General features: G+C 47.2%; 1 protein-coding gene across 2 annotated transcripts in view; it reads left to right on the top strand.

Moving 5' to 3' along the window:
• The first annotated feature begins 4,667 nt into the window (after positions 1-4,667).
• The window catches only part of htr4 (5-hydroxytryptamine receptor 4), a 198,683-nt gene continuing 192,829 nt past the window's right edge, over positions 4,668-10,521 (top strand). For both annotated transcript variants that reach the window (XM_072440041.1, XM_072440042.1), the window contains exon 1: positions 4,668-4,725. The gene's annotated coding sequence lies outside the window, so the exon portion shown is untranslated. The remainder of the gene's footprint in view (positions 4,726-10,521) is intronic.

The following is a 10,521-nucleotide window of genomic DNA, read 5'->3' as shown; positions in this document are numbered from 1 at the left end:
AGAGACGATCGGGTAGGGGACACGAGCGGGTGGTGGCGAAGACGAGCGGGTGACGGAGACGAGCGGGTGGTGGCGTAGACGAGCGGGTGGTTGCATAGACGAGCGGGTGGTGGCGTAGACGAGCGGGTGGTGGCGTAGACGAGCGGGTGGTGGCGTAGACGAGCGGGTGGCGGAGACTAGCAGGTGGCGGACACGAGCGGGTGGTGGGGTCGAGCGAGTGGCGTAGACGAGCGGGTGACGGAGACCAGCGGGTGGTGGAGACGAGCGGGTGGCGTAGACGAGCGGGTGGTGGCGTAGACGAGCGGGTGGCGGAGACTAGCAGGTGGCGGACACGAGCGGGTGGTGGGGTCGAGCGAGTGGCGTAGACGAGCGGGTGACAGAGACCAGCGGGTGGTGGAGACGAGCGGGTGGTGGAGACGAGCGGGTGGCGTAGACGAGCGGGTGGTGGAGACCAGCGGGTGGCGGGGTCGAGCGGGTGGTGGCAAAGACGAGCGGGTGGTGGCGTAGACGAGCGGGTGGTGGAGACTAGCAGGTGGCGGACACGAGCGGGTTGTGGGGTCGAGCGGGTGGCGGGGTCGAGCGGGTGGCGTAGACAAGCGGGTGGCGGACCCCTCGCAGAAAGGTAACTCGGTGCTTCTTTACGTGGTCCTGCTCTCTAAACCAGGGCTTTTAAGGCGCTCGTACAAAGGGTGAAATTGCGCCTGGAGTCGGTGGAGTCGTGTCTTCTGCTGATTCCATTACGTTCTTCTCAAAGACGTTCAGACTGAGTTTAGAAGAAACGTAAATGGACAAACGTCGTCTCGATGTCGGCGGATTATTCGGTCGTAAAAAAAAGGGAGACGCGCGGATGGACCCTAATGGATTTGATGCGATTGTGACATGAAGCGAGAGATGCTTGTCTTTTCCATGTTTAGTCCTGACTCTGGCACCAGCAGGAGGCCGGTCCATGTTTAGTCCTGACTCTGGCACCAGCAGGAGGCCGGTCCATGTTTAGTCCTGACTCTGGCACCAGCAGGAGGCCGGTCCATGTTTAGTCCTGACTCTGGCACCAGCAGGAGGCCGGTCCATGTTTAGTCCTGACTCTGGCACCAGCAGGAGGCCGGTCCATGTTTAGTCCTGACTCTGGCACCAGCAGGAGGCCGGTCCATGTTTAGTCCTGACTCTGGCACCAGCAGGAGGCCGGTCCATGTTTAGTCCTGACTCTGGCACCAGCAGGAGGCCGGTCCATGTTTAGTCCTGACTCTGGCACCAGCAGGAGGCCGGTCCATGTTTAGTCCTGACTCTGGCACCAGCAGGAGGCCGGTCCATGTTTAGTCCTGACTCTGGCACCAGCAGGAGGCCGGTCCATGTTTAGTCCTGACTCTGGCACCAGCAGGAGGCCGGTCCATGTTTAGTCCTGACTCTGGCACCAGCAGGAGGCCGGTCCATGTTTAGTCCTGACTCTGGCACCAGCAGGAGGCCGGTCCATGTTTAGTCCTGACTCTGGCACCAGCAGGAGGCCGGTCCATGTTTAGTCCTGACTCTGGCACCAGCAGGAGGCCGGTCCATGTTTAGTCCTGACTCTGGCACCAGCAGGAGGCCGGTCCATGTTTAGTCCTGACTCTGGCACCAGCAGGAGGCCGGACATGTTTAATAGATGGTAAAAAGCGGCTGATGTTATTGACGTTAGAGTTATTACAGACACAATCTTTCTGAGTGCATGTGGAGGATTGATTGGATGCAGCTCAGAGTGGGGGGCGGGCCATGTACCATCAGCCCCGCCTTCTATACAACATGCTAATGCCCACCCACATTTCCACTCATAACACTGCGGAGAACAGGGAGGAGCCAGTACTGTACATAACCCACCAAAGTACTGTACATAACCCACCAAAGTACTGTACATAACCCACCAAAGTACTGTACATAACCCACCAAAGTACTGTACATAACCCTCCAAAGTACTGTACATAGCCCACCAAAGTACTGTACATAGCCCACCAAAGTACTGTACATAGCCCACCAAAGTACTGTACATAGCCCACCAAAGTACTGTACATAACCCTCCAAAGTACTGTACATAACCCTCCAAAGTACTGTACATAACCCTCCAAAGTACTGTACATAAACATCCAAAGTACTGTACATAACCCGCCAAAGTACTGTACATAACCCACCAAAGTACTGTACATAACCCTCCAAAGTACTGTACATAGCCCACCAAAGTACTGTACATAGCCCTCCAAAGTACTGTACATAGCCCACCAAAGTACTGTACATAACCCACCAAAGTACTGTACATAACCCACCAAAGTACTGTACATAACCCTCCAAAGTACTGTACATAACCCTCCAAAGTACTGTACATAAACGTCCAAAGTACTGTACATAAACCACCAAAGTACTGTACATAACCCTCCAAAGTACTGTACATAACCCTCCAAAGTACTGTACATAAACATCCAAAGTACTGTACATAACCCGCCAAAGTACTGTACATAACCCACCAAAGTACTGTACATAGCCCTCCAAAGTACTGTACATAGCCCACCAAAGTACTGTACATAACCCTCCAAAGTACTGTACATAACCCACCAAAGTACTGTACATAACCCTCCAAAGTACTGTACATAGCCCACCAAAGTACTGTACATAGCCCTCCAAAGTACTGTACATAGCCCACCAAAGTACTGTACATAACCCACCAAAGTACTGTACATAACCCACCAAAGTACTGTACATAACCCTCCAAAGTACTGTACATAACCCTCCAAAGTACTGTACATAAACGTCCAAAGTACTGTACATAAACCACCAAAGTACTGTACATAACCCTCCAAAGTACTGTACATAAACATCCAAAGTACTGTACATAACCCTCCAAAGTACTGTACATAGCCCTCCAAAGTACTGTACATAGCCCACCAAAGTACTGTACATAACCCTCCAAAGTACTGTACATAAACATCCAAAGTACTGTACATAACCCGCCAAAGTACTGTACATAACCCACCAAAGTACTGTACATAACCCTCCAAAGTACTGTACATAGCCCACCAAAGTACTGTACATAGCCCACCAAAGTACTGTACATAACCCTCCAAAGTACTGTACATAAACATCCAAAGTACTGTACATAGCCCACCAAAGTACTGTACATAAACATCCAAAGTACTGTACATAGCCCACCAAAGTACTGTACATAACCCTCCAAAGTACTGTACATAAACATCCAAAGTACTGTACATAGCCCACCAAAGTACTGTACATAAACATCCAAAGTACTGTACATAACCCTCCAAAGTACCTCTCTCTCTCCCTCTCTCTCTCTCCCTCTCTCCACACAGAGAGACGGGGGGAGACAGAGAGAGAGGGGGGTCAAGAGCAGCGACAGATGCATCTTTAAAATAGACTGCAGACGATTTTTAGAGCTCTTCAACGACGTGGAAACACTTCATAATAACTAGTGCTAATAACACCTTAATCTGCCCTGACAAAGCATGATTAAAGACTTAATATACTATCCACATATTGTTTAAGAGCATGATTCAGGGGAGGAGGAGAGGGAGGGGGAGAGGGGGAGAGCAGGAGGAGGAGGAGAGGAGGAGAGGGGAGAGGAGGAGGAGAGGAGAGGAAGAGGGAGAGGAGGAGAGGGGAGAGAGAGGAGGCGGAGAGGGGAGAGGAGGAGGAGGAGAGGAGAGGAAGGAGAGGAGGAGAGGAGGAGGGGGAGAGGAAGGAGAGGAGGAGAGGGGAGAGGAAGGAGAGGAGGAGAGGAAGAGGGAGAGGAGGAGGAGAGGGGAGAGAAGAGGAGAGGAGGAGAGCGGAGAGGGAGGAGGAGAGGAAGAGGAAGAGAGGGGAGCGAGAGGAGGAGAGAGAGAGAAAGAGAGAGAGGGAGAGGGAGAAAGAGAGAGAGAGAGAGAGAGAGAGAGAGAGAAAGAGAGAGAGAGAGAGAGACAGACATAGAGAGACAGAGAGAGAGAGAGAGACAGAGAGAGAGAGAGAGACAAAGAGACAGAGAGAGAGAGACAGAGAGAGAGAGAGAGACAGAGAGAGAGAGAGAGAGAGAGAGAGAGAGAGAGAGAGAGAGAGAGAGAGAGAGAGAGAGAGAGAGAGAGAGGAGAGAGAGAGGGAGAGAGAAAGAGAGAGAGAGAGAGAGAAAGAGAGAGAGAGAGAGAGAGGGAGAAAGAGGGAGAGAGAGAGAGAGGGAGAGAGAGAGAGAGAGAGAGAGAGGGAGAGAGAAAGAGAGAGAGAGAGAGAGAAAGAGAGAGAGAGAGAGAGAGGGAGGCGCGCGCTGTCAGAGCGTGAGGACCTGGAGGAGGGACCAGAGCGCACAGCCGGCTCCGCGCGTGCTGAAGTCCGCTCACTCCCGCTGACTGCGCGCGCGGCCGGGTCTCCGCACGTCTCCAGGCGCACGCACAAGTCCAAGTGCTCTCTCTCCTCCACCTCCTCTTCCACCTCCTCCACCTCCGCCTCAGCAGTGGACGCCCTGAACCTGCCCTCCCGTCGCGTTACTGCGCACGGACCGGACTTTGCCCCCGCGGTCGCTCCGGGACGCACTCCGCCGCGGCCGCGTGCGCACGTCCCGAGTCCCCGGTGAAGAGGAGCGGCGCGCGCGCGAGGAGCACCGGACGATGTGAGAATCTACTCCCGGGGGGGACCCTTTTTTTTTTTTTGGTTTCGTTTCGCGGTTTTTTTGAGTGTCGTGACATGCTCTGCGCTCCGAACCGGCGACTCCGCGAAGACATGGTGAGTAGTAAACAAACAAACAAACAAACACACAAAGAAACAAACAAACGTCGCGCGGGTTTTGCTGCGGTGTTGTCGCTGTGGTGGCACGCGCTGACCTTTGGAGGGAGAAGGGTTAAAGACGTGACCCCGAGCGCTCATTAAGACGTGTTTATTGACGTCATTATTGTCCGGTTTTTGTGCGTAAATAAATACAATAAATGAACGTGACTTCTATTGTTTCTCCAGCTTCAGTCACGCAGTCACAGGATTGAATGAAAATGTCTGGTTCATTCACAATCTTCTGTTCCCGCGTGGATTTGTGAACGTTATTATTGCAAAGTTTAATGGCAAAATGTGTCTATGGATATTATTAATCGGCGGTTTGATTTTCAATATTTTTTCATTTCTATTTCGCACTTTGAATATATAGTTGGTGGTAAATGTGGTTTTGTGAGAAAGTCATTTTAATCTGGATTTCTGGTTGAGCAGTTGATGTTTGGTGGTCGAAATGTTAAAAAAAGGAGAAGAAAAAAAGAAAAAGATCTAGATTTTCACAATTGTTTCATTAATTTGATAACAATATTTTAAAAAAAGCATCAGGAATATGTTCAAATCTGGTAAAATAAACCATAAAATGCAGAAATATCACATTTATGGAATTTACATTGAACATTTCTGTCTATTTTTGGGCTCTTTGACTTCGATTTATGGACAATACACTTTATTCTCATAATGTTAAAAAAGGAGAAGAAAAAAAGAAAAAAAAATCAGATTTTTCATTAGATTTTTCGTAATTGTTTCATTCATTTGATAAGAATAAAAGCATCAGGAATATGTTCAAATCTCTTTGTGAAAGTCTTAGTTGAGGTATGAACAGACCATAAAATAAACCACAAAAATGCAGAAATATCACATTTATGGAATTTACATTGAACATTTCTGTCTATTTTTGGGCTCTTTTACTTTGATTTATGGACAATACACTTTATTCTCGTCATGTTAAAAAAGGAGAAGAAAAAAAGAAAAATATCCCGATTTATCATTAGATTTATAAAAAAATGTTTTCATTAATTTGATAGCAATATTTTTTAAAAACGATATTTTAAAAAAGCATCAGGAATATGTTCAAATGGATTTATGGACAGCACACTTTATTCTCGTGTTGCGTAACTCCAGTACGACGACTGCGCTGTGGCTTTTATTCCGTTAGAGTTTCACGTTCTGCAGGAGAGTTCGTTCTGCAGGAGAGTTCGTTCTGCAGGAGAGTTCGTTCTGCAGGAGAGTTCGTTCTGCAGGAGAGTTCGTTCTGCAGGAGAGTTCGTTCTGCAGGAGAGTTTGTGCTGCAGGAGAGTTCGTTCTGCAGGAGAGTTTGTGCTGCAGGAGAGTTCGTTCTGCAGGAGAGTTCGTTCTGCAGGAGAGTTCGTTCTGCAGGAGAGTTCGTTCTGCAGGAGAGTTCGTTCTGCAGGAGAGTTTGTGCTGCAGGAGAGTTCGTTCTGCAGGAGAGTTTGTGCTGCAGGAGAGTTCGTTCTGCAGGAGAGTTCGTTCTGCAGGAGAGTTCGTTCTGCAGGAGAGTTCGTTCTGCAGGAGAGTTCGTTCTGCAGGAGAGTTCGTTCTGCAGGAGAGTTCGTTCTGCAGGAGAGTTTGTGCTGCAGGAGAGTTCGTTCTGCAGGAGAGTTCGTTCTGCAGGAGAGTTCGTTCTGCAGGAGAGTTCGTTCTGCAGGAGAGTTCGTTCTGCAGGAGAGTTCGTTCTGCAGGAGAGTTCGTTCTGCAGGAGAGTTCGTTCTGCAGGAGAGTTTGTGCTGCAGGAGAGTTCGTTCTGCAGGAGAGTTCGTTCTGCAGGAGAGTTTGTGCTGCAGGAGAGTTCGTTCTGCAGGAGAGTTCGTTCTGCAGGAGAGTTCGTTCTGCAGGAGAGTTTGTGCTGCAGGAGAGTTCGTTCTGCAGGAGAGTTCGTTCTGCAGGAGAGTTCGTTCTGCAGGAGAGTTCGTTCTGCAGGAGAGTTCGTTCTGCAGGAGAGTTTGTGCTGCAGGAGAGTTCGTTCTGCAGGAGAGTTCGTTCTGCAGGAGAGTTCGTTCTGCAGGAGAGTTCGTTCTGCAGGAGAGTTCGTTCTGCAGGAGAGTTCGTTCTGCAGGAGAGTTCGTTCTGCAGGAGAGTTCGTTCTGCAGGAGAGTTCGTTCTGCAGGAGAGTTCGTTCTGCAGGAGAGTTCGTTCTGCAGGAGAGTTCGTTCTGCAGGAGAGTTCGTTCTGCAGGAGAGTTCGTTCTGCAGGAGAGTTCGTTCTGCAGGAGAGTTTGTTCTGACACAAACGAGAGCGAGAGAAACGCATTAAAGCCAAATGTCCTGTATTTATTTACGTTGAACTGAACAAAAGGAAGCGTCGTGACTGGACCGTCGTGGCGCTGGGTTTCATGTGCGACAGCTGCTTTGTGTAATGCAGTGTGTTTTCAGTGTGTTTCAGTGTGTTTCAGTGTGTTTTCAGTGTGTTTTCAGTGTGTTTCAGTGTGTTTCAGTGTGTTTTCAGTGTTTCAGTGTGTTTTCAGTGTGTTTTCAGTGTGTTTCAGTGTGTTTTCAGTGTTTCAGTGTGTTTCAGTGTGTTTTCAGTGTGTTTCAGTGTGTTTCAGTGTGTTTTCAGTGTGTTTCAGTGTGTTTCAGTGTGTTTTCAGTGTTTCAGTGTGTTTTCAGTGTTTCAGTGTGTTTTCAGTGTGTTTCAGTGTGTTTCAGTGTGTTTCAGTGTGTTTTCAGTGTTTCAGTGTGTTTTCAGTGTGTTTCAGTGTGTTTCAGTGTGTTTTCAGTGTTTCAGTGTGTTTTCAGTGTGTTTCAGTGTGTTTCAGTGTGTTTTCAGTGTTTCAGTGTGTTTCAGTGTGTTTTCAGTGTGTTTTCAGTGTTTCAGTGTGTTTTCAGTGTGTTTCAGTGTGTTTCAGTGTGTTTCAGTGTGTTTTCAGTGTTTCAGTGTGTTTTCAGTGTGTTTCAGTGTGTTTCAGTGTGTTTCAGTGTGTTTCAGTGTGTTTCAGTGTGTTTCAGTGTGTTTTCAGTGTTTCAGTGTGTTTTCAGTGTTTCAGTGTGTTTCAGTGTGTTTTCAGTGTGTTTTCAGTGTTTCAGTGTGTTTTCAGTGTGTTTCAGTGTGTTTCAGTGTGTTTCAGTGTGTTTCAGTGTGTTTCAGTGTGTTTTCAGTGTGTTTCAGTGTGTTTTCAGTGTTTCAGTGTGTTTTCAGTGTGTTTCAGTGTGTTTTCAGTGTGTTTCAGTGTGTTTTCACTGTTTTTTCTGTGTGTTTTCACTATGTTTCAGTGTTTTCAGTGTAGTTTCAGTGTGTTTCAGTGTTTTCAGTGTGTTTCAGTGCATTTCAGCGCGTTTCAGTGTGTTTCGGTTTGGTCTTGGTTTGGTCTTGGTTTGGTCCTGGTTCGACCCTGGTTTGACCCTGGTTTGACCCTGGTTTGGTCCTGGTTTGACCCTGGTTTGGTCCTAGTTTGACCCTGGTTTGGTCCTAGTTTGACCCTGGTTTGGTCCTGGTTTGACCCTGGTTTGGTCCTGGTTTGACCCTGGTTTGACCCTGGTTTGGTCCTAGTTTGACCCTGGTTTGGTCCTGGTTTGACCCTGGTTTGGTCCTGGTTTGACCCTGGTTTGGTCCTGGTTTGACCCTGGTTTGGTCCTGGTTTGACCCTGGTTTGACCCTGGTTTGGTCCTAGTTTGACCCTGGTTTGGTCCTGGTTTGACCCTGGTTTGACCCTGGTTTGGTCCTAGTTTGACCCTGGTTTGGTCCTGGTTTGACCCTGGTTTGGTCCTGGTTCGACCCTGGTTTGACCCTGGTTTGACCCTGGTTTGGTCCTAGTTTGACCCTGTTTTGGTCCTGGTTTGACCCTGGTTTGGTCCTGGTTTGACCCTGGTTTGGTCCTGGTTCGAGCCATAACTGGTTTAGGGCCGGATTAGACTTATTTAGTCCAGTTTTAGTATCGACTCAGTCCAGATTTAATTCTTTGCACACATTTTTTCTTTAAAATGTTGAACTTTTCCACTTTTCCACCGCCTTAGACACAACTCAAGGTTTATTGAACTTTCCTCAAAGGCGCAGAGGCGACTCGTGTAATCAAGCCGTTAATAACAGCGGTAATTACAGTGCCTTTGTTCTCTTCTTTTGTCCTTTGGCCGCTCACGTTGACATCTCCACTTGCTCGCAAACCTCTGATTATCTTTGCGCGTTGAAAATCCATTCGCCCCGTCCCGGTGCTATCGAGCGCTCCGTGCGGCGAGCGGCTGGACGCGGCGAGAGAGGCGCCCCCCGATGGCCCGTCGATGCCGTTATTGACGAGCCGGGTCACGTGGCGCCCGCTGTGATCCACTTAAACAGCCGGGACTGATGTGGAAATCTGATGCTGAGAGAGGGTCAGAGGTGAAAGGTCATGTCAGAGTTCTCCAAGTTAAAGCGCCCCCTGCAGGTCGGACGACTCATTGAGCTAAAATGCAGTTACGTTTTTTACATTTAAAAAGTTATAACGGAATAGCGCTTTTTTAGGTTTATAATTCCACTTCCTGTTTGAAATGGATCACTCTCATCTATTGTCCCAAATTAGTTTTATTTGACAAATACAAATATATGAGAGCGACTTTATTTTGTTGAATTCATGTTTAGAGAGTCAAAAAAAGTTGTTTCTTTTTGTGTAAATTCTGCATAAACTTTGACTGGAACGAGTGTCCCTGGTGTGATGTCACTTCCTGTATGAGTGTCCCTGGTGTGATGTCACTTCCTGTATGAGTGTCCCTGGTGTGATGTCACTTCCTGTATGAGTGTCCCTGGTGTGATGTCACTTCCTGTATGAGTGTCCCTGGTGTGATGTCACTTCCTGTATGAGTGTCCCTGGTGTGATGTCACTTCCTGTATGAGTGTCCCTGGTGTGATGTGACTTCCTGTATGAGTGTCCCTGGTGTGATGTCACTTCCTGTATGAGTGTCCCTGGTGTGATGTCACTTCCTATGTGAGTGTCCCTGGTGTGATGTCACTTCCTGTATGAGTGTCCCTGGTGTGATGTCACTTCCTGTATGAGTGTCCCTGGTGTGATGTCACTTCCTGTATGAGTGTCCCTGGTGTGATGTCACTTCCTGTCATTTTCCACAGAATTGGAACATCGTAAAAACCTGTCACACGCCCTTTAAGTCTGTTGTTTATGACATATAAAGCTAAATTTGACTTTTTGGCGCTTTTAACCCTTGTTTCCCTCGTCAAAGTTAAACCTGGAGCTTCATTTTGCTTTTTTATTCATGCCTCACAAATGACTCAGTTTAGAAATGGGAAAATGACAGAGAGATGGGAAAAAACAAGCAAAAAATAGAGTAATAAGGACGTTATCAGAACAAGAGAGCAAAAAAACAAAATACAAACAAAAAAAAACAAGAGAAACACAATCACGGCACGTTGAAATGAAAATAAAACGGTCCAAATGAAGTCCGTTCAATTTTCACGCATTTTCTCTTGTCGTTGTTTTTTATGTGTTTTTTTAATTAAACTTTAGTGAACAATTTTAGTCATTTTAATAAACAAATATAAACATCAACTGGGCCGTCTCAGCCATCAATAAAGTCAACGACATCACTGCAAACATTACGATTAGATCAGACCTGAGCAAACTACGGCCCGCGGGCATCATACGGCCCATTTGTCTTTTTAATCCGGCCCACCAAATATGCAGAGTAATATTTAAAGAAATAAAAATATATTATTATTATTTTTTTACTATTTTTTATTATTATTATTATTATTATTTTTTTGCCCTTATGGATCAGATTCACAATTTATGCTTCAATAACGTGATTCTGTTAAACACCTAAA

Source organism: Eucyclogobius newberryi, unplaced genomic scaffold, assembly GCF_026437365.1.
Source record: "Eucyclogobius newberryi isolate DKJ021-1_F unplaced genomic scaffold, fEucNew1.0.hap1 SCAF_11, whole genome shotgun sequence".
Lineage (NCBI taxonomy): Eukaryota > Metazoa > Chordata > Actinopteri > Gobiiformes > Gobiidae > Eucyclogobius > Eucyclogobius newberryi.
Note: the sequence above shows the minus strand (reverse complement) of the source record. Positions and strands in the feature narration are given on the sequence as shown.